This window comes from Crinia signifera, chromosome 3 (genome assembly GCF_055691185.1).
Source record: "Crinia signifera chromosome 3, ASM5569118v1, whole genome shotgun sequence".
NCBI lineage: Eukaryota > Metazoa > Chordata > Amphibia > Anura > Myobatrachidae > Crinia > Crinia signifera.
This window is the reverse complement of record NC_139219.1, coordinates 57,130,496-57,157,830: the sequence shown is the minus strand read 5'-3', so window position 1 is coordinate 57,157,830 and position 27,335 is coordinate 57,130,496.

The following is a 27,335-nucleotide window of genomic DNA, read 5'->3' as shown; positions in this document are numbered from 1 at the left end:
ATTCTTTTGAGTTTTTCATCATATGAAGTATAGGTCAATTTGACACTGGTTCCGCCCCCTGTGCGACTTGCCTGTTTTTTTTTCGGTGGCCTTTTTAGTTTTGAGTAGCCGTTTTATATCATTGAAGCGCTTCTTCACATTGCGCACTTTGCGCTTTTGGTTGCTTACAGCATTCACAGCCCCAGTTATCGCCTCCCACATTTGATGCTTGCGCATCATATTTGTGAATGCATTATCCATTCCAAAAAGGCGGTTAAAAAGGGACACAATAGCATGGATTAGGGTCGAATTTTCTTAGTAGGAAAAGTGCACATGGTGCCCACTAGGAGTGCCCCCTGTGGTACAGCCTGCATCCCCTACCATGTCCTCCTCACCCTCCTCCTCATCTGTGCCCTAATCATTGTCATCCTGGCCAGCATCACCTTCCTCCTCCTGCCAGTCTACCTCAGACATGTCTGCGTCCTCCTGCTCCTCCTCATGCTGTGTGGCAAACTTGTCCTCCTGTGTGCTGCTGTACCTGGTTTGGGCAACAGCCTCCTCCTGCTGGTCCTGTTGTGGGTGCTCCTCCCTGGCACTGCCCTCCTTGGTACCATACTGGCTCTCTCACTGCTTGTCTCTCTGGGTCTCTTTCCTCCTCTCCTGTCCAAGCTGCTCTCCTCACTACCTTTCAAAGGTCAAAAGGGCACCAGACCCCTTTATATAGGGTGTGTGATGCCTATTCTAGGGGACTTAGGTGGGCCAATAGGTGTGTGTATTGTTTGGTTTGGTAAGGTAGTGTTAGAAATCATATTCCGGTTAATTAGAAATGCACACATGACCAGGTCATAATATTGCACCATATCACAACATATCGCATTTTTTTGCAGGAAATTCGCATCCAATAAAATTGTCGATTTTTTCAAAACAGTTGCGAATTCAGAAAATGCGATAAGGTGTGATTTCTAAACCTTACTAAAAATCACAGTCCAGTAAATGTCACCCTATATTTCCTATTTAAGGTAAACATTACAGGTCCCTATGATGAATAAAAATTTTATTTGGCAATTTTCACACCTATTTTGACAAATTTACTTGGGACTCAAAGGGTTAAATATGCATCTGATAACAATTTATTTACTATTTTTCATGTTTCCTTCCCAAAAGCTATTTTCGAAGCCCAGATTGGAATGAAAGTCTCCTAGTTTCTCTCTTAATTGAGGTGTTGGTGGCTGCAATTTCAAGACACTCTCCATGGAAAAGTATCCTGGGCGCGTCTTCTCTTTCTCAAATCCATTTGTAAAAATAGTACACATAGCAAAAGCATTTCTCCTGTAATTATATTTCACTGTAGACCCTGGAGCTTTATTGTTCATAAGTGGTAGGTACAATAGAAATATTATATTATTAATTCTCACATTCCTGGCTATTTGACAGTCCTCTACTTCCATGTATTTTAAGTGTCAGATAGAAAAAATACATTGTTTCTCCCAGCACACTGAATGATATAATGTCCGATATGTAATAGGGTGCGATTTTTAGACTTTTGCGATTTTTGGTCAAAATTGACCAAAATCGCATTTTTTCTAAAAATCGCACATGTAATAGGATGCGAGTCGCGGTAAAAATCGCATTTTTTACCGCGAAATCGCACATTTTAAAGATGCGATTTTCAGGCACACTGAAAATCGCATCCAGATGTTTTCCCATAGTAAACTATAGAACTCGCATATGTAATAGGATGCGAGTTCTAAAGTCGCATATGGGAGCTTCAAAAAAAATCGCAAAAAAAATAGACCAGCTTCTGACTGGCGATTTAGGCAGAAACATGCACAGATCATTGAGATCTGTGCATGCTTCTGCTGTAAAAAAAATAGTTAAAAAAGAAATTTAAATAAAAAACTGGCGTGCGGTCCCCCTCCTAAGCATTACCAGCCCCGGGCTCAAAAAGCCGGTGCTGGTATCATAAAATCAGAGGGACAAACAAATAGGGGTCCCCTTGATTTAATGAAACCAGCACCAGGCTCAAGGTCCGGCGCTGGTTCCCAAAATACGGGGGACAAAATGACTAGGGGTCCCCCGTATTTAAAGAACCAGCACCGGACCCAAACAGCCAGCAGGGTAATGCCACAGCCGGGGGGACACTTTTTATACAAGTCCCCCCGGCCAAAGCATTCAGCCCTGTGGCTGGTCAGCATGGGCAGGGGTCCTGGGGAAGTGGGGACCCCCCCAAAGAAGGGTTCCCCCCCCTCCAGAACTTACCTGCCCATGCTGAAGCCCGGGGCTGTCCTCCATGCCCCTGGGCTGTGGGCATGGAGCTGATTTTGTGTAAAATCAAGTTAAATCTATTGTTTTTAACAGTGGCACTACAAGTGCCAGCAAGCCTCCCCTGCAAGCTGGGACTTGGAGAACCACAAGTCCCAGCCTGCAGGGCATTAAAGGGCCCGCTGTAACTTGTAGTTCTACTGTTAAAAAAATAGTACACAAAACACACACTGACACACATTTTAAATAAAAGTTTAATACACACATCACACACACACTCATACTTACCTATCTTTATCCCGTCGGTAGGTCGCTGGCTCCGGTGTCGGCGGCTCCGTGTCGGCGGCTCTGGGCTCGGCGTCCTGTCCGACGATAATCCATGTTGGACCTGTGGAAGTAAATCCTACTCACCAGGTCCACCATGGATGGTCTTCTGTCTTATCTTCTCTCTTATCTCTTCTCTCTTCTTCTTTATCTTCAAGCTCTTGCGGCTCCGGCAGCTCCATTCGGCAATATGATGAAAGGCGCTGGAGATGTTTGATCTTCAGCGCCTAACATCAGAATGATTCTATTGGCTGCTCAGCAGCCAATGAGAAGCGCCGCTGGGAGCAGCCAATAGAATCATTCTAAGCACCGGCGTTGAAGAGGCAACATGTCTCCGCAGAGATGTTGCCTCTTCAACGCCGGTGCTTAGAATGATTCTATTGGCTGCTCCCAGCGGCGCTTCTCATTGGCTGCTGAGCAGCCAATAGAATCATTCTGATGTTAGGCGCTGAAGATCAAACATCTCCAGCGCCTTTCATCATATTGCCGAATGGAGCTGCCGGAGCCGCAAGAGCTTGAAGATAAAGAAGAAGAGAGAAGAGAGAAGAGAAGACAGAAGACCATCCATGGTGGACCTGGTGAGTAGGATTTACTTCCACAGGTCCAACATGGATTATCGTCGGACAGGACGCCGAGCCCGGAGCCGCCGACACGGAGCCGCCGACACCGGAGACGCCGACACCAGAGCCAGCGACCTACCGACGGGATAAAGATAGGTAAGTATGAGTGTGTGTGATGTGTGTATTAAACTTTTATTTAAAATGTGTGTCAGTGTGTGTTTTGTGTACTATTTTTTTAACAGTAGAACTACAAGTTACAGCGGGCCCTTTAATGCCCTGCAGGCTGGGACTTGTGGTTCTCCAAGTCCCAGCTTGCAGGGGAGGCTTGCTGGCACTTGTAGTACCACTGTTAAAAACAATAGATTTAACTTGATTTTACACAAAATCAGCTCCATGCCCACAGCCCAGGGGCATGGAGGACAGCCCCGGGCTTCAGCATGGGCAGGTAAGTTCTGGAGGGGGGGGAACCCTTCTTTGGGGGGGTCCCCACTTCCCCAGGACCCCTGCCCATGCTGACCAGCCACAGGGCTGAATGCTTTGGCCGGGGGGACTTGTATAAAAAGTGTCCCCCCGGCTGTGGCATTACCCTGCTGGCTGTTTCGGTCCGGTGCTGGTTCTTTAAATACGGGGGACCCCTAGTCATTTTGTCCCCCGTATTTTGGGAACCAGCGCCGGACCTTGAGCCTGGTGCTGGTTTTATAAAATCCAGGGAACCCCAACTTGATTGTTCCTTTGATTTTATTATACCAGCACCGGCTTTTTAAGCCCGGGGCTGGTTATGCTTAGGAGGGGGACCGCACGCCGTTTTTTTTTTTTTTTTTTACAACACAGCGCACTGTTCTGAAAATGTGCCGATTTTCATGACTGAAAATCGCACATTTTCAGGTCTAAAAAAGCGCCCGAAATCGCACCATATCGCACTTTTGCTCGTCAAATTCGCAATCCATTACATATGCGAATTTAGAGGCAAAAACGCGAGTTTGAAACATGCGAATTAGTGCGAGTTGGTGCGAGTTCAAAACTGTGCTAAAACTCGCATCCTATTACATATCGGCCATAGGGTGAGATTTAATAGGATGAGAGATTCAGAAAGTGAGAGATTTGGTAAGAAATCTCCAGGTTTTTTAAAGCGGCAATCATTTACACTGCAAAACCAGTTTGATTTTGCAATGTAGATGATTGCCGCTTTAAAAAAACTGGAGATTTCTTACCAAATCTCTCACTTTCTGAATCTCTCATCCTATTAAATCTCACCCATAGGGTGACATTCTATGGGATGCGATTTCCGTTTTTTGGCGTTATTTAGACCACAAAATGGCGATATCGCATTTTTCATTGAAATCGTCAATTTAATGTGATGCGTTAAGGGACAGAAATCGCATATTATGTGCGTAAAGGTATGCGGAACAAAAGCGCGAGATTAATTCGCACTTTTTTCGCATCCAGATGTTTTCCAATACAAAAGTATACAAACCGCTTATTTAATGCTATGCGCATTCGCAATTCGCACTTTTTAGGTGTCTAATTATCGCACTTATTTCAGACCTGGTTCTGTTTGGCGAATTTGCACAGAACTCATTTTGGTCAAGTGCACACATGGTTAATTTCAACACAGGTGCCCTCATTATCACTCACAAACACCCCTACATTAACCCCAACATCAGTAAGGACACCTGTGAGGGTTTATCATGTAGATTTTGATGACTATTTTCAAGTTGCTTATCTGTGATGTGTCCCATTTGGAGGAGCAACGCAGGAGGGAGGAAGCTGCCCAACAGATCCTGGTAGCCCCCCCACTACTGGGTACCCCACATATGTATGGTGCTCGCCTGTACCTCAGGGTTGCCGACTCTCCCGGAATGATCGGGAGTCTCCCGAAAATCGGAACCCCCTCCCGGCCCCCGGAAGGGTGGGCAACCCTCCCGGATTCAGGAGGGACCCCCCCTGCGCCCTGGATCGCGGCATTAAAATGCTGCAATCCTCGGGTCTCAGAGTGAGGAAGCGGAGCTAAAATGACACAATCGCGTCATTTTAGCCCCGCCCCCTCCACGGAGATCCGTGAATTCGGCAGTTTGCCATCATGGGGCGGGGCTTAGTGACATCACACTTAAGCCCTGCCCCCTGAGTGGCTGCTGAAACTCTCCTCTCCGGACTTCTCCCAGAGAGGAGAATGATAAAGTCGGCAACCCTGCTGTACCTGGACTACCTGTCGGATCAACAGGTTGTGGGGATGGTTACGCTGAACCCCATTACCCTGTAGGAGTTATATGAGCAGGTGAGAGATGAATTGTACCATTTTGTAGGTGCCAACTATGCAGTGTCTGCCCAGCACAAATTAATGTGTGCCCTCTACTATTTGTCCACAGCCTCCACTCAGTGTGTGACCTCATGGGCCTTGGTGGTATCACAGGCCACTTTGTCTAAGCATTTTACTCAACTGTTACTTGCTATAAAGAAGTTGTTGCGGACATACATCAGCAGCCGTGACTTTTCTGCTAAGCACATGTGCCCTGTACTCCAAAATGTACCAGTGTTGTAAGTGTACTCATTAACAAATTATTGACCAATACCATCTGTTTCCACCCACATTTAACCTAACACCAGTCCCCAACGGATGCACATGGTGGTGCTGACCTATCCCTTGCTGATATCTACCTTCTAAGTACAGTTGATACATGTATGAATGAAGTTTGCAGTCAAACATGGCTCACTGGTGTTGTGGAACTACATGTGCCAGCATGCCCAGACACACTACAACCATTACAGTCCAAACCATGAGTGTCAGAGCCTGCTGGAATATGTAGATCCACAACCTTTGCCAGCCAAGGAGTTATACCACACTACTTTAGTGCAATCCCATTGTCATATACCATTACAATATGTTATAATTCACACATTAATTTATATTGAGAAAAATACACAAACACAATGGTATGCGGTTAGCAATTTTTTTTTTTTTTGTGAAGCATTCTGCATTTTGACATGTGGTAAATAACAACTGTGGGCCATGTACAAAGATCTTTGGCATTTCAATGACTAAACACACTGATATAGCAGCTACCTTCTCCCAGCATCAGGCACCCCTACACCACTTCTAGACCCTGCACCCAGCCCACCACGGGTCCTCACACTGCGACGGGGTGGGGAAGTGGGGGAGCCACTTATTGGGGTGCTGGATACACTGCTGAGGGTTGATGCAGTGCCACCTCCCACATTGCCTTCCTGCTGCTGTATTTGGGCCTGCATAGCTAGTAGTGCATTGGTCTGCGCTGTGCATGTTTGGGTTAGTGATGTTAGACTTTGCGCCAGGCTTCCAATATGCCTATTCTGCTCCCTTATTGCAGCAGTTAGTTCTGCAAAACGGGTGTCAATACTGTTGGCAATGCGCACTTGAGTGCCTTCACCTACCCGTACACTACGTGCAATTTTGTGTAACTGAAGGAAGGTGTCACGCATGTACCCCTGTATATTACCTATTTGGAGGCTTTGGGAGGCCATGAATTCTAACTGTTTGTCCTTGAAATTAACCAAGGAGTTAGCTACTCGGGAAGCAGTAGCTGCTGTATGGGGTGGGTGGGTGGTTGGGGGTGGGTTGGGAGACACCCCACTTGGGGGAAGATCACTCTGTGACGAGGTCTGCATTTCTTCCTCTGCCGCAAAGGTGTCGACGGGATCAAGAATGATGTCCATTTCGTCTAGCACCAGTATTGAATAATCTGTTGTGTTGCTCCCTAGTTGTATAGCACCTGTGGATACAGATGAAGAGGTAAGTATTGATGCATATATAGGCCACACTGTCGTCTACAATGTTTTACATAGGGCTATAGATGGCTGACGCACATACCTAGGGGTGTTATGCACTTACACATGTACCCCGATACAGCATGCAACATTGACATTAATAATATATCACATGCCTAGCTCAGATTACATTCATTTCTGTAGCAATGTAGCAGCAGGAGCTGAATGTAGTGTTTGATCTTGTTGATGTAACATGGGTGTGTGTACTGTATGTGTAATGGGGTGTGGTTTGTTCATTTACCTGCTTCCGCAGATTCAGCAGCAACGGGCCTTCTTCTCTTGGATGCCGCAGCACTTCGGGACGGACAATCTGTACAAGGAAAGATGGACAGGCATTATGGACATTGCTAAGGCTAAGCATTTTGTGAAAACATGCATAGAATTTACAATAATGGACAATACCCAATGGATAAGGACTGCATCATATCACCTTTTTTTTGGTTTATAGTCAAATATTTCATTTAAACCTTAGTAGTAAACTAGTGTACACATGACAACTATTGGTTAATCGGTGGTATGTAGGCATGGCAGCTAAACCACCAGTACACCACAGGGTTTTTGTACACATACATGTTAGTCTGCTAGAAAGAATGGTACACTGTTAATCAATATGAGTAGTTGTGGAACTACAGGGCCCAGCATTATCAGCAATTTCAAAGTAGGAGCAGCCATTTTCTTGTGCATGACCTTGCTGGGCTATGTAGTTCCACAGCAGCACTTTACAAAGCATAACAATACAAGTGCACATTACAGGTATAATACATTGGCATGTATGGTAAAGTTTGCATGGGGTCACACTTACCAGCTCGCGGTGGCGTTTGTGGCCTGTCGGAATCCGCCACATGCATGCCAGGCAGGACCTCAGGTGGGATGATGCGCTTCAGCTTCACCTCATACGCATAAGGCGCCTAGAGAATTATGCTGCTTTATCTTATACCTTTATCTAACACTTAAGCCTAGAAATAACTCACACTGACACCTTAAACTATAAATAAGACACGGACACCAACTGCGTAAGTTTAAAGGTCATCTAGAATATTTATTGTAAAGATGGTATGACCCTAATTGTTTAGGGATGGCAAGAAGAAGCACTTGAGACCAGCACCCTCACGCGGATGTCACTCATGGCGGCGACCAGGTCGCCCCACTCGCTGACATCACTCAACAACTGTGTGTCCAGCCCGCTCTGCAGCGGCATGCCACGCCCCTCCTAGGGCCAGACGCGGGCACTTCCAGGAAGTGTCCATGCGCCCCACCGCGTTGAGTCGGGACTCGCCTACCTTCTTGGCAGAGGGGCGGGCCATACCCCACGGAGACCACCTGACACCACACCTGAGTGCTGGTCGAGAGCGCTCAACCGCCGATTGTAATAGAATATAAAATCAAACTTGGTGAAAAGCTCGAAAGCCAAATAGCACGTAAAAGGGGAAGGGAGGGTGGGAATCCAGACTCAAAGAGGAAGTCCTTTCCTGTCTGCCCGCCTATAAGTACCCCTCTCTAAGCTGCCGCCCCCCAATTACCTGATAGGGCAGACCTAACTGCCACTCACTATTTGCTTTCGGCCTTATCCTACTGTCTACAGCTTTATTTATCATTGCAAATTCACAGGCTCTTAATTACACTCGGGCCTATGCGGCCCTTGTTACATCTTGTAGCTGACAGTGGTGGGGCTTCCTCCTCCAGTCCTGGTGGCCTCCTCCATCTCCAGGGCCATTTTATGTTTTAACTGGTGTTTTATATCGTTAAACCGCTTTTTCACATTGCGGACCAGGCGCTTGTGATTACTGACAGCGTTCACCGCCTGGGTGATGTCCTTCCATATAGCCCGTTTGCGCTGGGCAGTGGTCTTGTAGTTGCTTTTTCCGAGCAGACGCTCGAACACTGGCATGATAGCCCGGACAAGTGCCACATTTTCTTCATACGAAAATCTCACCATCCGGACACTTTTGGTGCGACCAGCTACCACCTCCTCCTCCTCATTTTCAGCACCAGCCATGTCGCCCTCCTCCTCCATGCCAGTGTCTTCCTCCTCCTCACCAGCATCTTCCTCCACCTCTGACATGTGGCCCTCCTGCAGCTGGTGTGGGGTATGGTCTAGGGCTTGGCTGTAGGATGGGGATGCCAGCGGATCCTCAACCTCCTCCTGCTGGGGCTGGACGGCCAGGGTCTGGGCTGAGGCTGGCCTTGCTGTGGCCATGCTGCCTGCCACACTGCTGCCTCTCACACTTGACTGGCTGCTGCCACTGCTCCCTCTGCCACTGCTTCCTCTGCCACTGCTCCCTCTGCCACTCATCACTCTGCCACTGCTCCCTCTGCCACTCCTCACTCTGCCACCAACACCTCTTCCTGAACTCACGCTTCCACTGCTCCTCTCCATGCTCCTTACTTCCTATCAAAGAGTGAAATGGCGCCAATGCCCCTTTATATAGGGGGTGTGATGCATAATGGAGGGGACACAGGTGGGCCAATAGGTTGTGGGGTTCTTAGTGATGCGGAGACAGTTTTGTAAATCGCACTCCGGTTGGTCCAAAACTCGCACATGACCGGCGGAAGAAATCGCACTTTTTTGTTACTAAAAATCGCACCTCTTCGCCGCAAATCGCCCCTCTTCGCACTTTTCAGCCTCAAATGCGCATCACATTAAATAATCGAATTTTGACTGAAAAGTGCGATTTGTAAAAGTGCGATTTGCGGCGATGTGGTGCGCAAATAAAACATGCGCATTTAGCGCAAACCATAGAATCTCACCCATAGTCTTAATCACCCCCCTTGTATCACTCAGACACCCTAGGTGAGATTTAATAGAATGAGAGATTCAGAAAGTGAGAGATTTGGTGAGAAATCTCCAGTTTTTTTAAAGAGGCAATCATTTACACTGCAAAACCAGTTTGATATTGCCGCTTTAAAAAAACTGGAGATTTCTCACCAAATCTCTCACTTTCTGAATCTCTCATCCCATTAAATCTCACCCTTACTTACTACTGTCCCTCACCCAGTGCCATCTGTGGGAGTGGTTTGGACTACATTATTCTACCTAATTGGTTATACAGTGGTAACTCATTGATCTTTATAATCAAACCAACTAATAATATGTGACTGTCTTTATTAAACAAATTACATCTGTATATATTGTGCTATTTTAATATCTATATATATTATATATATATATATATATATATATATATATATATATATATATACCTCCCGCGTTTGTATTCACAAATTTACAAATAACATTTACAAATAAAATTTACAAATACAATTTTGGCTGCTTATCCACCAGGTTTCCTGAGGGCTAGGAAACGATAACCACAATATACTCCCCAAATGGTGGTATAGCGCCTAAAATCCTTTTCTCAATTCACCAGTCCACATGTTCCATAAAAGTTCATGAAATAAATGAGGATAATTTTCCAAAAGTGTTCTTTATTCGTTTACTCAAAGGCAATATGAACAAAGACCCAACACATTTCGTCTTACAAAGACTTCATCAGAGAAAACAGTTTATAATCTTTCTACAACTTCATGATTCTAGTGAATTAGCTTCTGAAAGGCTATCATGAGTATATGAATTCCTAGAATTTTAGGAACACAGATAACTATCCACCTATAGTAGTAAGAGGTGGAGTTAGGGGTGGATACCTCTTATAAAATGAGTCCCCTGATGAAGTCTTTGTTTATATTTCCTTTGAGTGAATGAATAAAGAACACTTTTGGACACTTTTGGAAAATTATCCTAATTTATTTCATGAACTTTTATGGAACATGTGGACTGGGGAATTGAGAAAAGGATTTTAGGCGCTATACCACCATTTGGGGAGTGAAGTACCTCTAGTGACCACTAGAGGCCTCCTTAACTACAGAAAGTGAACGCTAGCTGGATATAGAGAGAGAGCTGAAAAAACAGATATTGGAGTTAGGAGCAGATAGGGACCAGGGCCGCCGAGAGGGGTACAGCATGTGATGTGCTGGCAGCGGGCTCAGCATGAGCATCTCACTGACAGCATGAGAGCTCATGCTGAGCTTGCTGTCAGCACATGCTGTAGGTGTTTGCTGCTTCAGTGCTGAGGGGGGGGTGGGGCAATAACACTCCACCCTTGACTTTAGGGTGTTTTATCACCCCCCCCCCCCCTCAAATTTTACTGGGACCCAGCATACCTCTCAGCGGCACTGATAGGGACTAAGCTGTCATTTTGACAGGCTTTTAACTTGTGTTATAATAATTTTATATTATGATATTTCAATTGTTTATTCATACTCAGCAAAGCTGTGTGCTGTTTCACCCTTCTTTCTCTGTTTGTTTATTCAATAGAGGGGCCTAACACACCCCTCACAAATAACTGCGGCAGCACCCTGTGATCCTGCCGTTGCACTCTCTCTTTGGGTAACTAGTACCTGACCCAGCCCCCACCACCACCCCCTCTTTAGACTGCTAGAGACAGAGCAAAAAGCATAGCCAAGGAATCAAGTTGACAGATATTTCAGACAAGTGAACAGATGTTGGATGGTGGCACATGTGTCATTAGAAGCATGTTCCTGTATATTGTATTAAGTAAAAATATCACCAATCTTCTATATATATATATATATATATATATATATATATATATATATGTCTAGTGTCTGATTGTGTATCTCCAAAACACTGCCATCTGTTGGCATCTAGTGAAAATACGGAGGAAATGTAATAGGATGAGAGATTCAGAAAGTGAGAGATTTGGTAAGAAATCTCCATTTTTTTTAAAGCGGCAATCATTGTGTAATTGATTTCCGCTTTAATAAACCTGGAGATTTCTTACCAAATCTCTCACTTTCTGAATCTCTCATCCTATTAAATGTCACCTTTCTCTCTCACACATGCACAAACACAGAGGCAATCGCAAGGTAGCAGACTAGCTTTCGAAGCATTTGCCTCAAGCAGGCATACTAGTATAAATATATTGATCAAACTTTTCTTTATATCACACTTTAAATGCCATCTTTTTGTAAAAAAAACTGTAGCATGAAGTATTTGTTTTAATGCACCATTACTGCGAACATGGTGTAAATGAGCCCATTGAGTTTAATGTATTTTTATTTAAATGCCATTTTCATGTCTTAAGTAGAACACAGATTACATTAGACATTGGTGCCAATGAGCCCTGAACACTGAGTAGCTGAATGTGGTTCTTATCACTCCGTCAGTAGGCTTAAGCTTTAGGTTCAATAAACAGACAGAAGTATTACACAGGCAATGGGATGAAAGAATATAAAAAATAATAATAATTGCGCAATGCTCGTAAAATCAGTGCAAAAGATGCTATGATATAGGTAACTTCCTAAAAAACAAACACAATAAACCAAAGCGTTGCAGTCTGCAGAAAATATAATAAATAAATATTTGTGATTTTGTACATACATATTTGCTAGCTCATAAATAAAACTTATATTAGAATGATTCTAAAACGATGTCTTGAATTAAAATTTATTGTGTAAATCTATTGTGACAAGGAATCACATACATTGGATAAGATGAAGTCTTGGTCATTATTTTGTAGCAGGTACACAGCATAGGCAAGCATGGTTACAGCATTGCAGCATACAGGTGTCACAGCATAGTTTAAACTCCTCACAATGGCCCTTATTCTGATTGAGTCGGATGGCTGCGTGTGCGGTCGGACGGCCGATGTTTTGTGTTTACGCATGTGCAGGGGCGTTTCTGCTCATGTGCGAACGCCTCGCATGTCCGAACACGGCGTGAATTCCGTGCAGAAAAGGATCGCATGGACCATCTGAGCAGGGGGTGGAGAGGGGCGTGAAGGGCTGTTTGGTCTCATTACCATATGCGTACACCTTGCGTTTCATGGGCGTTACCATGAAAACGCTGGGCGTATGTATGGTAATTCAGCTGTGACGCATGTGTGGGGGGCGGAGAGCTGACATAGCTGGATGTCAGCTGCCTGCCCATATCCCTGCTTTCACACGGAGAAATGTCTGAGTGGTCTGGAGCACTCGGCGCTGTCTGACCGCTCGTCCCATCATTCGATGGTCGGCGACCATCGGAGGATGGGGAAGGTTCCCACAGATGGGGGAGTTGTTCACATGAAACATCCACTCGCAGTCCGTTCGCTCTGTGTCTTACCGCATTTGGATGGTGTGAGCGATTCGTATGGTAGGCGGGGCTAAGAACACTCGTTGGCTGTCCAAAAACACGCATCTGTCCGAGCCAACTAGAATAAGATCCAATGTTCTAATGGTCCCTACTGTAGCCCACACCCCTGGCCTATCACTTTGGCGGATATTCCACCATCAGGAAAATTGACCTTCTGCCCTAGAAACACTTATATCAAGAGAGCACAGGTGCTGCTAATCAGCCCAACCCTGAACACATCAGTTTTCCTGCTGCTGCTGCTCTAAAACCTGGATTGGATCCTCCACATTAGCTTCTATCTTTCTATACTGTATCTATGAATCTATCTATCTATCTATCTATCTATCTACCTGTCTGTCTATGTACAGTTCAGTCATGGCTGGTGCAAGGTTTCTCAGCACTATAGGAAAAACTTTAGTCTACTGCCCCACCCCTACACAACCCACAAACCTCTACCTACTTTCCAGCCTTTCAGGTGAAAGTGTGGAGCTGCCATCTTAGAAGTTGAGCAGCCAACGCATACACTCAGCGCAACAAGGATGCTACTGTTAGAAACATTCTTATCTCCATTCAGGGGAGCCACCTTGATCCTGGTTCCTAGGCAACTGCCTTAAGTTGCCTAATGGAACAGCCAGCCGTGAGTTTGATTCTCCAGAAACAAAACTAAAACCATGTCCTGATCTGGGCACACCAGCAGCTGAAATTCATCTCCAACTTGTTGAGGTAGACGGTGATGATGGAAACAGGTTTAGATTTGGTGCACTAGGTGCCCAAATGCAGCGATAGCAAAGTTGGGTGCTCCCTCCAGCTCTGGCACATTGCTGAAATGAAGAATACAAAATACACAATAAAAACTAAAGAAAATGCTCTCATGTTGTACAAAATGAAAATGCAGTACAGCAGATAGTGAGCAGGCTACAGGGGTAAGTTAAAATAAAAATAATAATAGGGTGGGGGGGTGCTGCATGTACTCCTTATCAGTGCCCTGACTGGTTAAAGGGGCCCAGCTGGGGTACGGTCCTGCTCCCCTTCTACCCATTAAAGACAGTGGGTTCGACCTGGCATCATTTCTGTAAGGTACTGTACCTGACATAATATGTGTAAGCCGCTCTAACTTTCATAATGCAAAGGGGGTTCTACCTGTAATATTGTGCACAAGGACTTGGCATAATGTGTACAAAGGGCTATACCTGGCATAATATGTATAAGGGCATCTACCTGGCATAATGTGAATAAGTGGACTCTACCTGGCATTTTTTGTATAAAGGACTCTACCTTCCATAAAATGTATGAGGAATTCACCCCGTTCTAAGTGATTGTGAATCAGGGCCAATATCTATAAGGGGCTGTACCATGCATAATGTGTATAAGTGGCTCTATCTGGCATAATGTATGTAAAGGGTTCTACCTGCCGTAATGTGTATAAGGTGCTCTATGTGGTATAATGTGTATACTGTAAATTCTACCTGGCATAATGTGTATAAGGGTTTCTATCTAGCATAATGTGTACAAGGGGGTTTACCTGGCTTAATTTGTATAACAGGTCCTACCTGGCAAAATGAGTATAAAGGGTTTTACTTGTCATCATTTGATTATGTGGACTCTACCTGAAATAATATGTATAAATGTCTATGTGGCATAATGTGTATAAAGGGCTCTACATGCCATCATGTGTATAAGGGGCTTTACCTGGCATAATGTGTGTAAGGGGCTCTACTGTGGTGTGATGCATATAAGGTGCCCTATTGTGTGGCATAATGTGTATAGGGGGTACTACTGTGTTGCATAATGTGAATGATGCACGCTACAGTGTGAAATGTGAATAACTGACATTACTGTGTAGTGTGATGTGTATTGGTTCTATTATATGGCCACAGCGTTTTTTTCCTTGATGCTACACCCCTACATTTTTGTCACAGGTGTTCAGCATGTAATGTTCCCGGTTTGAATAGAGGGGAAGGGGCATCAATTCTCTTCTTGGCATAGATGACCCAAATGTCTAGCTATAGCTCTGCTGTGTGTGTGTGTGTGTGTGTGTGTGTGTGTATGGAACTACCGTCTAAGTATAAATCAGATTGATCTCTTGTGAGTATATGTATGTGCAAGTGCTCGCTGATAATAATTGTGCCTATTTCTACAAGTGGATGGACAGGGGTGATGTGGCTGCATAGATGCTGCAAACTCAGATTCTGGCCACAGATCTGCACTTGCTTACCTCCCACACGCACGGATTTCAGCAGGACAGTATTGCTTTTTGGGGGCACTGTCCCACAATCCCACCTAAAGGCCATAGTCCCCAGTGGGCGGATGAGAGGTTGGAGGGGCACAATGTCACTGCATAGCACAGTAGTATGAATGAATGACATGTCCATTGAGAGGCTAGGGGCTGCCGGGGTGTGACAAGAAACATGGGCATAATCTGTGGTCACATCCCAAAACGTTATACACCAGGGAGCTAAACAGACCTAAGTCCACACCCCCTTGTTGAGAGATATGCATAGGCAACTAACTTCTTGGGTTGATGGGAGTTCTATTGAAGATGGGATGTTGCTATGGGCAACCAATCAAAATCGACGTATTCATTTAGTACCTTCTAGAAGATAATAGATAGAAGCAGATTGGTTGGCCATAGCAACACCCCATTTTCAATCGAACTCCCACCTTAGTAGATTTACCCCGATGTGTCTGAAAAGAGATTGAGTAAGAAAATATTGGTACAGATGGAGCCCCTCTCATGCTTGCAGGGGCTGGCGATAAAATAGCCAGCCGCCAGGCCCCGCAAGCCGAAGAGGGCACACGCACACGAGAGGCTCGTGCGACCCGTTCCCCGCTGCCGTCTGCCGCCTCCATGGTCCCCATCGCCGGTCCCCACTGCTTCCCCGCACCCCCCCTAACCCTGGAGATCTCCCTGAAGTGGAGAAGGGCAGGGTCATGCCGCCCAGCCGCCGAATGACTGGGACGCGCGTGCAAGTCCCCCTCCGCCAGTGCTCGCCAGCGGGGACATTCTGACGAGCGCTGGCAGTGAATGAGAGGGTCTCCATCTGTGTATCATGGATAGGAATAGAATTGTCTATAGGTGAAGAATAATGATACATACTGTACAGTATGCTAAGCAAAGATGGTGTTCTGTGAACAACCTTATTCACTTTCTCCAGTTCTCTTACAATTTAAATGAGTTTTTTAATGCATGCGTATTATACATTCCAAGTCCCTCCATCTCCCGCAGTATTCCTGTTGTTTGGCATTGTGCTATTTATTCTCTGTAGTTCATTCTAAGAATAGTTTTTGATTGTTAGGCAAATGCAATAGAAATTACTTAATGCTTCAGTCAGAAAACATATTTCCCATGTGCAGATCTGCCACAGGCACTACAAAATGTACACCGAGGCTGCGTCTAATTATTAAAGCAATTACTTACAAACATAATTGAGTTTGGGATTAAATGTACAAGGTACAAAACAATAATAGGAACATGAATAGACTTACAGTACATTGCTGTGCTGGCCTAGGGAGGGTTAGAAAGGCGTATAACGTCTAGTTTATTCCTATGTAATCGCAGTTGTCTGTTAGCGATTTACATGAAAAAAAATATTACCTTGTGCGGTACTTAATTTCATTTATATTTGTGTAGGTAAGTGCTAAAAATGCAACCCTCACAGCAGGGATGTCACGTTATAAGTATTTTCGCCGATGGTAAAATATATATATATTGACAAGGAATTACATACACTGGATAAGGTGTAGTGTCGACCAGTGGCGTAACTACTGTAAGGCAGCCTCAGCAGCCGCTTGGGGGAGCAAGCAGCAGCAGGGTCTGTGTGGGCGCCGGCACCCGCTCAATGCACTGACATGCTGCTGCCTGCCGCTGCCCACTGACTGACCACTGGAGGCGGGTCAGCCGCAGTGTGGGTGGGGCCATGTCAGAGATGTCAAATTCCCCCACTGATTCAATTGACTGCACACAGAGCCGGCTATTGGCTACTGTGTACAAGATGGGCGGGCAGAAGGGCGAGCTAGGGAGGCCTGGGATGCGTCGGAGCCAAGGGAATCAGCAGTGTATGCTGGTTTCTTTTCCTCTCTCCGGCTTCAGCTTCTGCGTTATGTGTGTGACGTCATTACATCACATGCTGGGAAACATGCTGGAGAGGAGCCTGGTGGTGGTGGTGGGGGGGGGGGGCACAAACTTTTTGGCAGGGGGGAGCAAAATTTATAGTTACGCCACTGGTTGCAGCATAAAGGTGTCACAGCATAGTACAGACTCTTCACAATGCTCCAGTGGTCCCTACTGTAGCCCACACCCTGGCCTATCACTTGGACAGCTATTCCACCATCAGGAGCAATGACCTCCTGCCTGGAAAGCTTTTTTAAAGGAAGCCACAGGTGCTGCTAATCATCCCAACCTTAAACATATCAGTTTTCTTGCTGCTGCTGCTTCTCTAAACCTGCACTGGATCTTGCACATTACTTTCATGTGTAAAGATGCTGTCCCTGCCACACTATGGCCCTTATTCTGGTTCACTCACAAAGGCAAATTCCTTCTCAAATGAACAAAACCATGTGCACTGCAAGGGGGAAAGATGTAACATGTGCAGAGAGAATTAGATTTGGGTGGGGTTTTACTGCAAAGTGAGATCTATATTGCAGTGTAAAAATAATGCAGTAAGTATTTTTCCTGCACAGAAGCAAAATAACTCACCCAAATCGAACTCTCTCTGCACAAGTTACATCTGCCGCACCTGCAGTGCACATGGTTCTGTCCATTTGAGAAGGAATTTGCCTTTGCGAGTGAACCAGAATAATGGCCTATGTATATATAAAAGGCAGGCTAAATACTTCTCACCTCTGAGGTGAAGTACTGCTAGTGACCACTAGAGGCCACTTGACAGACCAAATTACTCAACAGAAAGTGAAAGCAAAATTATCTGTTTCAAACTCGTTGGGTATAGAGACGGCGAGCTGTGAAGACTGGAAGTAGGAGCAGATAGGGACTAAGCCGTCATTTTGACAGACTTTTAACGAATCTTGTTAATACTCGTTATCAATCTCCTCCAATGCTTATACAACGACCCACCTGTAACTCTAGTAATTACAGTGTTATGTCACAAAGTCCTCAGTTGTAGTGTCGACATTCACAATGTCATCAGCAGGTCAACATTAATTATGTTGACATACTGTATGTAGACATCACCAATGTTGACTTCTGAAAAAGTCAACATTGGCAGAATTTCAACATTGGAAACGTGACAATGTACTTGTCCAACCAATAGATATTTCATTTTTATTTTAGGAAATATTTATTAAAGTACATTCCCCAAATGGGGAGAATTGATCAAATGTCAGGGCAAGTTACGGAATGCCACAATCCCCATTACTCGCAATTCACTGATCCGCCGTGATTTTAAAAAGTTCCCAAACTTTTTAAAATCACGGCACCCTAGAGCATCAGAACTTTTTTCACGGCACCCCTAGTCCAAAAGTTTCTTATTCTGTAAATTGATTTGTATGTCATACGTGGGTTTATTTATGGGTGAGGGACAGGATTAGCTTCTGTTTGTCCACATATTTTATTATTGGTAGCCCACCAGCAATGTTTTTTGCCTTTTACAATGACCATAAATCATTTCAATTGCCTCTAGACCACTAATCCAAGGCACCCCTGCAAGTGTCCTGAGGCACCCCGGGGAGCCTAGGCACACAGTTTGGGAACCACTGGCCTATGGATTACATCTTATATTTGGTATACCTTAAAGATTGCGCTCAGTAACTGCCGTTTCCACGAGCAGTCCTTTGACCACAAATGTGAAGGGGTATGGGATTGACTCAACCCTATTTAGTTCGGCCTTTTGACCTTCCCATTGTCGACCTAATGCTTGTGTTGACCTGCTGACCCTGCCGACCTTAGCCATGTCAACCTATTTCAGATGTCGACCTAAGCCCTGTTGACCTTAGGTGATTGACACAATTCATGTCGACCTAACAGGTTTCGCTCTAATGACCGTATCCCCTTAGTATATATACCGCGTTTTACTCTTATGCGCTACACTGACAGCTGCTACTGTAATAACACAGCTACTGCCGGACAAATGAATAAGTGTTAAGTGGAGGGTATTCTGGTTCATTCGCTCGGATGTAAATTCGCATCCTTGTGAGTGACCCAGATCCCGCCTTGCGAATGGTGGTACCCCGGCCCACCATTCGCAAGGCGGGTACATCCGCACTGGCACTGGGACCCTCCCACATCTTTTGATGGTTGATGAGCAACCTTACATATGCATGTAGGCTTGGGGGGAAGTGGGCGGGCAGCTGACATCTGCCCCACTCGTGTCCGTCACGGCACCATTAGCATGAGAACCACTCAGCATTCTCATGGGAACACCCATGAAACACTGGGCTTTCCCATATGCTAATGGGCCAGCCTGCCACCCACGTTCACCCCCCCCACACCACACCACCCTCTGTTCACAAGCACCAAGCGCATGCACATGTGAAGAAATGTGCATGCACAATGCAAAAACATCAGCCCCGCACAACGGACCAGAATAATGTCCAGTGTCTCTACATTAAAACAAGCCCAGTAGGCCCAATTACTTCATTTGCCCATTCGATATTCCGTATCCAAGCAGCAGCCTGTGCATTACACAGCAGGACTGCATCAAACAGGTTAATCAACATATTTCAATGGTTCAATTCTACTTGGTTCCAATGGCAACAATCCAAATTTTCACTTTCATAAAAGGCCCTAATCACTCTTACGTACTACTTTGACAAATGATACCCCTTTCACATCGCACTTTTTAAACGGTATATTGCCATTTTTTTTCCATTTTAAAACGTTTAAGGCTGCAATGTGAAAGTGCCGGAGTTGATTTACCGGTTAAAGTTAAGAGTCCTACACGTTTTAAAGCCGTTTTTTTGGCAGTTTGAACAGCTCTATTTCAATGGCTTTAAACGTGTCCCTTGGGGGGTTAAACGGGTTGAATGTTTGAATGGTATTAAATGATTTTTAAAACAGTTTTCACCTGCAATGTGAAAGGTCTCAAGGCTCTGACCCGTTTTAAAGTCCCATTTAAGAATACCGTGTCATTACCCATTTCTGCAATGTGAAAGCAGTATGACAGATATGTGGAATTATAGGAATCCAAGGGAATGCGATAAATCTCTCAATTATGTTTGGCTGTTTTTTAATTTCCAATCTTTTTTCTGGAACAAATTTAAATTTGATTTGTAAGATCATAATTACTGAAATTCAGTAGATGATAAAAGGTGATATATACACATTTTATCTGCAGGATTTTACATTTTTCTAATATATTCTCTTTACTTACTATTTATATTTATGGCTGAAGCTGAACTTTAGATGAATAACTAGTACTACAGTCATTTACCCTCTAGAAGAGAAATCCTGAATTTCTCTCTGTTTCAGGGGGCAGGTAAGAAGCCCGGTAACATCTCAGTGGGTTGTGCACTCAGTCTCAGCAGGCAGAAACTATGCAGCAGATCAAATGCTTTGCTAAGCTGCATCCTGTACCAGTAACGGACAGTAAAAGCCTAACATGAGGAGCAGTGGTTACATATTTATTCAACGATTTTATGTCAGCTGTACATGCAGTAAGTACTCTGGAAACGTCTTGCTTCATATCAAATGCATCCTTGCCCTGAAACTGCATCTTAATTGCATCCATTAATGGTTTGGTTCAATCTAAAATCAATGGGTCAGTAAACTCGCTGTAGCTTCACGCTGTAATTGTACATTTGCTTCTGAATCACACACTAGATAAAATGACTTGAATGGTTTGGTAAAAGGAAAACTATACAGTGTTTAAGGAGGCTGCTCTTTACTGAGGCTCATCACCTTTTTTAGTTGTTTCACTTTTTTTATTGTGCGACAAGAAATTAACAAAAATCCATTTCTCTCGCAAAAATGTAGTTATTAGGTTTTTGTTCCAGGTTGGACACTGATTATCCGGCATCGATGGTTCCAGCACTGAACTGGATAACTGATTTTGCCAGATTATCTGTTGCAGGACCCCCCCCCCCGCCACACCACCACCACCACCACACACACACACACAACGTGCTACCCCTGCAGCATGATACCCCCTTCCCCCACCCCCTGCAGCTTGTCTTCCACATGCAGGGCATCCAAACCCCCACAGTATGACTCTCCATGCAATGCAAGCCTCCCGAAACCCGACAATCTCCCACTGCCGCTTTAAGCCCTCCCACTGCCCTTCTAAGCCCTTTTAAGCCCTCCCACAGCCCCTTCTACATCAAAAACTCATGAATCCTAACTTCCCCATGGCACCTGATGTGTCTGGATTAGAGAAGGTTCCAGACCATTAGATGTTGTATAATCAATGTTCCGCCTGTATTAATCTTATATCATTTACGAATTGAGCATCTTATATGTAATTTTAAATTACTGTTTTTTTTCTTCATAATATAGGAAATGGATTTCTAAACCATTGCAGCTTCTGTACACCAAGCAGATCTGCAGGTCATGAAATCATTATTAGTGCAACCTTAAAGTTATTTTAATAGCCCCCATAATATTATTAGCATTCTAGCAGGCTCTGATCAAAGGTCTGTTGAGAGACACTAGTTTGCAGGAATCTATGATCTGCAAACTCTCTTTGTTCTAGGGAATAGGATTGCCACCTAGCAACAGCTGGTGGGTTATGGTGTAAGCCTCCCGACATACGCTGGAATGGTATAGTGAAATAAAATTTTCACTTACCTTACCACAGCCAGGGGAGTAGGGAGCTTAGCTGCTGATGCATGACATGTGCACAGGCAGTGCACATATACTGCAGGTCATGCAGGTGCACTCTAGTCACATGCACCTGCTGTATATAAGGCTAAGCTCCGCCCCCTGAGGTCAGATTTTACAGAAGCTTACAGATGGCAATCCTAAAGTGGAACAAGAGAGAAATACCATTGTATGCAAAGACCATTGTATGCAAAAATAAATGTTAACTAGAACATTCATAACGAACATAGATCAGATCTGAGAAACTCTACTGGAAGGAGTAAGAATGAAATTGGGTTGGACTAGGAACCAACAACTGAAATAACTGCCATGCTGTATTGTAGCCAGGCATGTTATAAACTGAGGCAAACTTGTGAGTATAGCAGAGAAGAGGAAATAATTAATTTCTGATCTTTAGGTGACTGCACTTGTTGCTTCTTCTAGGCCTTTGGAGTGCCTTGAATCAAAGGATAAGTTAGGTATATAACCGAACCTTAGAGAGAACAAGCAGCAGACCTAGCAAGGTACTGGGTGGGAAGGGTGGGAGCTGTTGCTAGGTGGCAATCCTATTCCCTAGAACAAAGAGAGTTTGCAGATCATAGATTCCTGCAAACTAGTGTTTGTTCGTCGGGAGGCTTGCCACCTAGCAACAGCTGGTGGGTAGACTACCACACACCTGGTGGTTGCTCTAAGGAATGCAATTCTTTGAGAACCAGAAGGCCTCCAGCAATGTCTAAAGAAAGTCCAAGTGGATGAACAATGTGCAGCTTGCAATACAGGCTGAAATGGTATGCCTCTAGCAGCCATTGAATTAACTGCGCCACAGTGAAGGGGATGGCCTCTAAAGTGGAGTGTCTATTCCAGAACTCTGTATGGTGGAAACTATACACTCCCTGGTCATAAAAAGGTCTGGCAGGATGAAAAATATTCTGGCATGTGAGAGAGAAGTTTGTTTGATGTCTCTCCTTACAGGTACTGTGAGGGGTAAGTAAGTGGATTGGCAATCAACTATACAAAGATCTGGATCTGACAGGTCTCTGACCAGATCACATTCCACCAGAGGTGTGTGCATGGAACTTGTTTTTGTGTGTCCCCGTAGAATAATAAGGAAACCCATTGGCGTAGGGGTCATCCAGGTTCAGATATGTGGTTTGACGAAAACTCAGCCCCTCTGGCTGCAAAGGCAGGGGCTAACAGTGAAGCTAACTTCTTTGAAAGGCCAAAGATATCTGCAGATGGTGGTATAGTGGCCAAGAAGTACAAAAAGGGATTAATGTCCCACCAGGTAGAATGCCATAGCATGGTGGGCTAGCTAGAAAGAATCCTTTAAGTATTCTTATTCTCTGAGGCCTGGGATAAGGAGAGCTAGAGTCAAGCCATATGAGCATATCTTGGCATAAGCCAAACCTGTTTCGAATGTGGTGGCAAGGAAGTCCAGAGTTATGCTAGGCTCGGAAAAGGGGGCCTGAAGAAGGAAGGTTAGAGGACTGTAAGTCTGAGGGAAATACAGAGGATATAGCCAATCTGGCAGCTCTTAGCTCTGAGATTGATATGAGCTTTAGAATCTCAAGCGGTCCACTTCCCTCCTACTGTATTGCACTGGGTGAATGCCCCCCAGCCCATGAGGGATGCATCTGATGTGATGACTATGTCTGGAGTAGGAGGTAGGGGAGATCTGGAATAGGAAATGTTTTCCAACTGTGAATCTCCCTGTGGACTATGGGAGATAGTATCATTTTGTCTGTCCTAATCCTGTCAAATAAGGGATGATAGGAGGTTCTGGAATTGTCTGCATATGAGAGGTACGTGGAGAAAACCCAGGATCTGAGGCTCTCATTTTCCTTATCAGCCTAGCCAAGTCTCTCAGTGAAAACTGAGCACCTAAGAAACAGACTTGTATGGCGTTCCACTTGTCTGAGAGAACCGCTATTGATAAAGAAGAGGAATCTATCAAAGACCCCAGAAAGACAACAGATTGGGAAGGTATTAATACAAATTTCTCAAGGTTCTTATGAAAACCTAGATGCCAGAGGAGCGACAGGGTAAGATACCTGGGAGAAAAGGGGGACAATTGTTCTGCATGCACTACCAGGAGATTACCTAGGTAGATAATAACAGTGAACCCTTTACTGTCTGAGGTGTGTAATTGCTGCCTTCATGATGCATATGAGTATGTAAGGGGCATTGGACAGTCCGAAATCCATTACAGTCCAGTTGCATGGAACGTCTCTCCACAGGGAACTTAGCAGCCTCCTATGATTTGGATGTTCCAGTATCATGTTCAATGCCTCCTTCGGGTCTGTTTAGCTACAATGTTTAGCTTGGACCAGCCTAAAGGGTATATCTGCTAAACCCTCCATATGGAAAGACCAAGGTTTCATATATATTCAGTACTGGCCTATATGAAAGGTCCTGTTTCCTTACAGGGAAATGGTAGCTGACCCAACCTATTTGCAATTGTCTGCCGACTCGATCTAGCCCTGTTAAAGGGCCAGGGACATTATTTATCCAGCATCCAGAACTAGTGTTCCCTGGATGGGAGCATATCTGGTTAGGAAAAGGAACAAGGGGAATATGCCCCTCCTCCCACCTGTACATGGTAGTTCACCTACAGGAGGCCAATGCTCTGGAAAGACAAGGAGGAATCCTCTGTCTTTATTAGGATGATATTCACTTCACCTCTCGTGACCTGTGTCTGGGAGAAGCCTCCTCTGAGCACTCTGTGGCTGTCACATTGCTCTAGGTTCAAACTGCTGGCTCTAACAGAATGACCCTCCTAGCAAACAGGCCCCTTGAAGGGCTGGGGACTTTAGCAGAACTTAACCTTGTGTATGAAGTCAGGACTGAAAGATCAGAATTAGGTTTGGGACATCCACTGATGCAGGAGCTACATTACTGAGATCTGCACTTGCTTGCTGGCAGTTCTGCAGGCATTTGAAATAGAATTATAGGCCTGGCCAATCATCAGGGTAGCTCTATTAACAGCTTTCAATAGGGCCATTTGGAAGCAGGGAATCTAGGGAGTTCGCTGGAACCCTTTTTACTCTGCCTTATCCAGGGCAAATAATACTGGCCCACAGTGTCAGTTACTATGAACTTTATTTATTTTTATTTATTTATTTTTTGCAGCACTTTTCCCCCCACTTGTGCTGAGAAAGCAGAGTCAATCTCTAGGGTAAAAAGGGCAGGGATTTCAGGAATGCCCAGGTGTTACAGAGAACAATCTGTCCTCCTTAGATAAAGCGAGGCTGCCTAAGCCAGAGCGTACTTAAGAGGATTACATTTTTTGGGTTGGCAGGAAAGAGTTAATGACTGCTAGTTGCCTAAAGTTAGTTTCAGTTTTGTGGTTAGACTATGGGAGAGCTTAGGGGCGTGAGCTTAGGAGAGGGGTATATAGGCAGGTCCTTACAGGAAATGCTTTCTCTTGGAAAAGTTCTTCAGCCAGCAGCATGCATGCAGACACAGCCCAGCAGCATGCAGTCACAGCCCAGCAGCATGCAGTCACAGCCCAGCAGCATGCAGTCAGATCCCAGCAGCATGCAGTCACAGCCCAGCAGCATGCAGTCACAGCCCAGCAGCTTCTCCTCAAAGCTAAGTGCCTGCCTGTGCAGCTGATATTTATCCCCCGTGGCCATGCAGTCAGAGCCCAGCAGCAGGCAGTCAGAGCCCAGCAGCATGCAGTCAGAGCCCAGCAGCATGCAGTCAGAGCCCAGCAGCATGCAGTCAGAGCCCAGCAGCATGCAGTCAGAGCCCAGCAGCATGCAGTCACAGCCCAGCAGCTTCTCCTCAAAGCTAAGTGCCTGCCTGTGCAGCTGATATTTATCCCCGTGGGCAAGCAGCGCTGTTATCCAGCGTGTCCCATCCCCAGCACTCAGGCCCCCCTCCCTGCCTGTTTTCTGGATACCACCTTCCCTTCCAGGGATAGTGTGCCTCCTCCCCCCCCTCCACCTCATTACAGCATGTCCCGTCTCCCCCCAAATCCGCACCCTTTCCCTAGCCCACAGCATGCTGCCCCCCCCCCCTGCCGGATACTACCAGGGCCCGATCCGGGCACCCGGATCCGGCACAGCCACTGCTGCCTCCCGTCGGCGCCATCCCCCCGCCCCTTCCCTTGCGCCTCCCGCAGGCCCTCTCTTACCGCCCGCCACTTTCCTCCGTCCCCCTACCGCGTCCCCGCCTGGCGCCGGCATCCACGTGTGGCTGGCGCCCCTGTACAGCCAGTCAGCACTGGGCTATGACGCGACGGGCGGCATTTCCGCCCGCGCGTCTATGCCCGACCCCGGCACCCCCGGGCGGGCGATCCAACCCCATCCCACCGCACTCCGCACATCTCCCACCCGGTGCCAGGTCAGGGGGGGCGCAGCGTTTAACGCCGCCACGCAAGATGGCGGCTCCCGGGTGCACGGTCACCCGCATGTACCCCCGTTCCAGGCCCACCCCCACCCCCATCTGCCGCCATAAAATAAGGGGCCTCATTCAGCCCTGGTTGGGGCCGTGCCGGGCCTGCCGGGTCAGCCATCCAGCACCCCCTTTCACCCCAGCAGCGAATTCCCTGTGGTACAGGCCCCTCCCGGGCCTGGGGTCGGGTATCCCCACCTGTCCTTCCCACAAAGGGGACCGCTTATCTCACCGGTGCCTGCGAGCACCGGTGACCGCTCCACCACTGCCCGCGGGGTCCAGGGGGTGGCGGACTTTGCGGCCCCCTACCTCGCGCCCTGGCCCCCTGCCGGGCAACCGTGGTGCCAGCCCCCACTCCACGCCAGGCCCCAGCGGGCTTGACGTGGGATACCTGGGCCGGGGCCCCTGCGGCTCTGGCTCCCGGATTGCTCAGGCTGGTGTCCGCCCAGTCCCAGTGCTTGCCAATTTTGCCACACCCCTGGGCCATACCTGGCCCAGGGATACGGGCAGGGGGACTGGTCCCAATCCAGCCCTTCCTCCTGGCGGCCTTACCCCTCCCAGCAGCATACGCTCCCGGTGGCCAGGACACCTATTTCGCCCGTCCAATTTCCCGCGCTTCCCCACTCCCACCCCCCTCCCCAGCCCACATGGACATTCAATTCCCACCTGTGACCATGCTATAAAAGGGCAGGGTAGGCCACCGTCGCCCTTGCCACCATTGGGGAAATGGCAACCGACCATCGATGGTGGATGACAGCCGATGGGTGTTACATATCGATGGTCGGCCATTGCCACGTAGACGGAATGCAGTGCGGGCTTCAAAGGTGCCTGCTCGGAGCTTCCCTCCGCAGCCAAGGCAAAGGCCGGTACAAAAAACTATTTTATGCTTGACATCGATGGGGGGGAAGCCATCTGGCTCTTCCACATCGTGTCCAAACTAGTTGACATCGGCCATAAACCATCTATGTTTTTCCAAACTTCAAAGACCATCCATGTGGGGCCCCACCAGGCCTTGGCAACGCCCAAAATATTGGTGACAGCCCCATCGGCCGGCCTATACCTCTCTCCTGGAAATAGCTCAGATCGAGGGCGCGTTAGCTTAGCATGAGGGGGTAGCTGGGCCGGCGCTTGC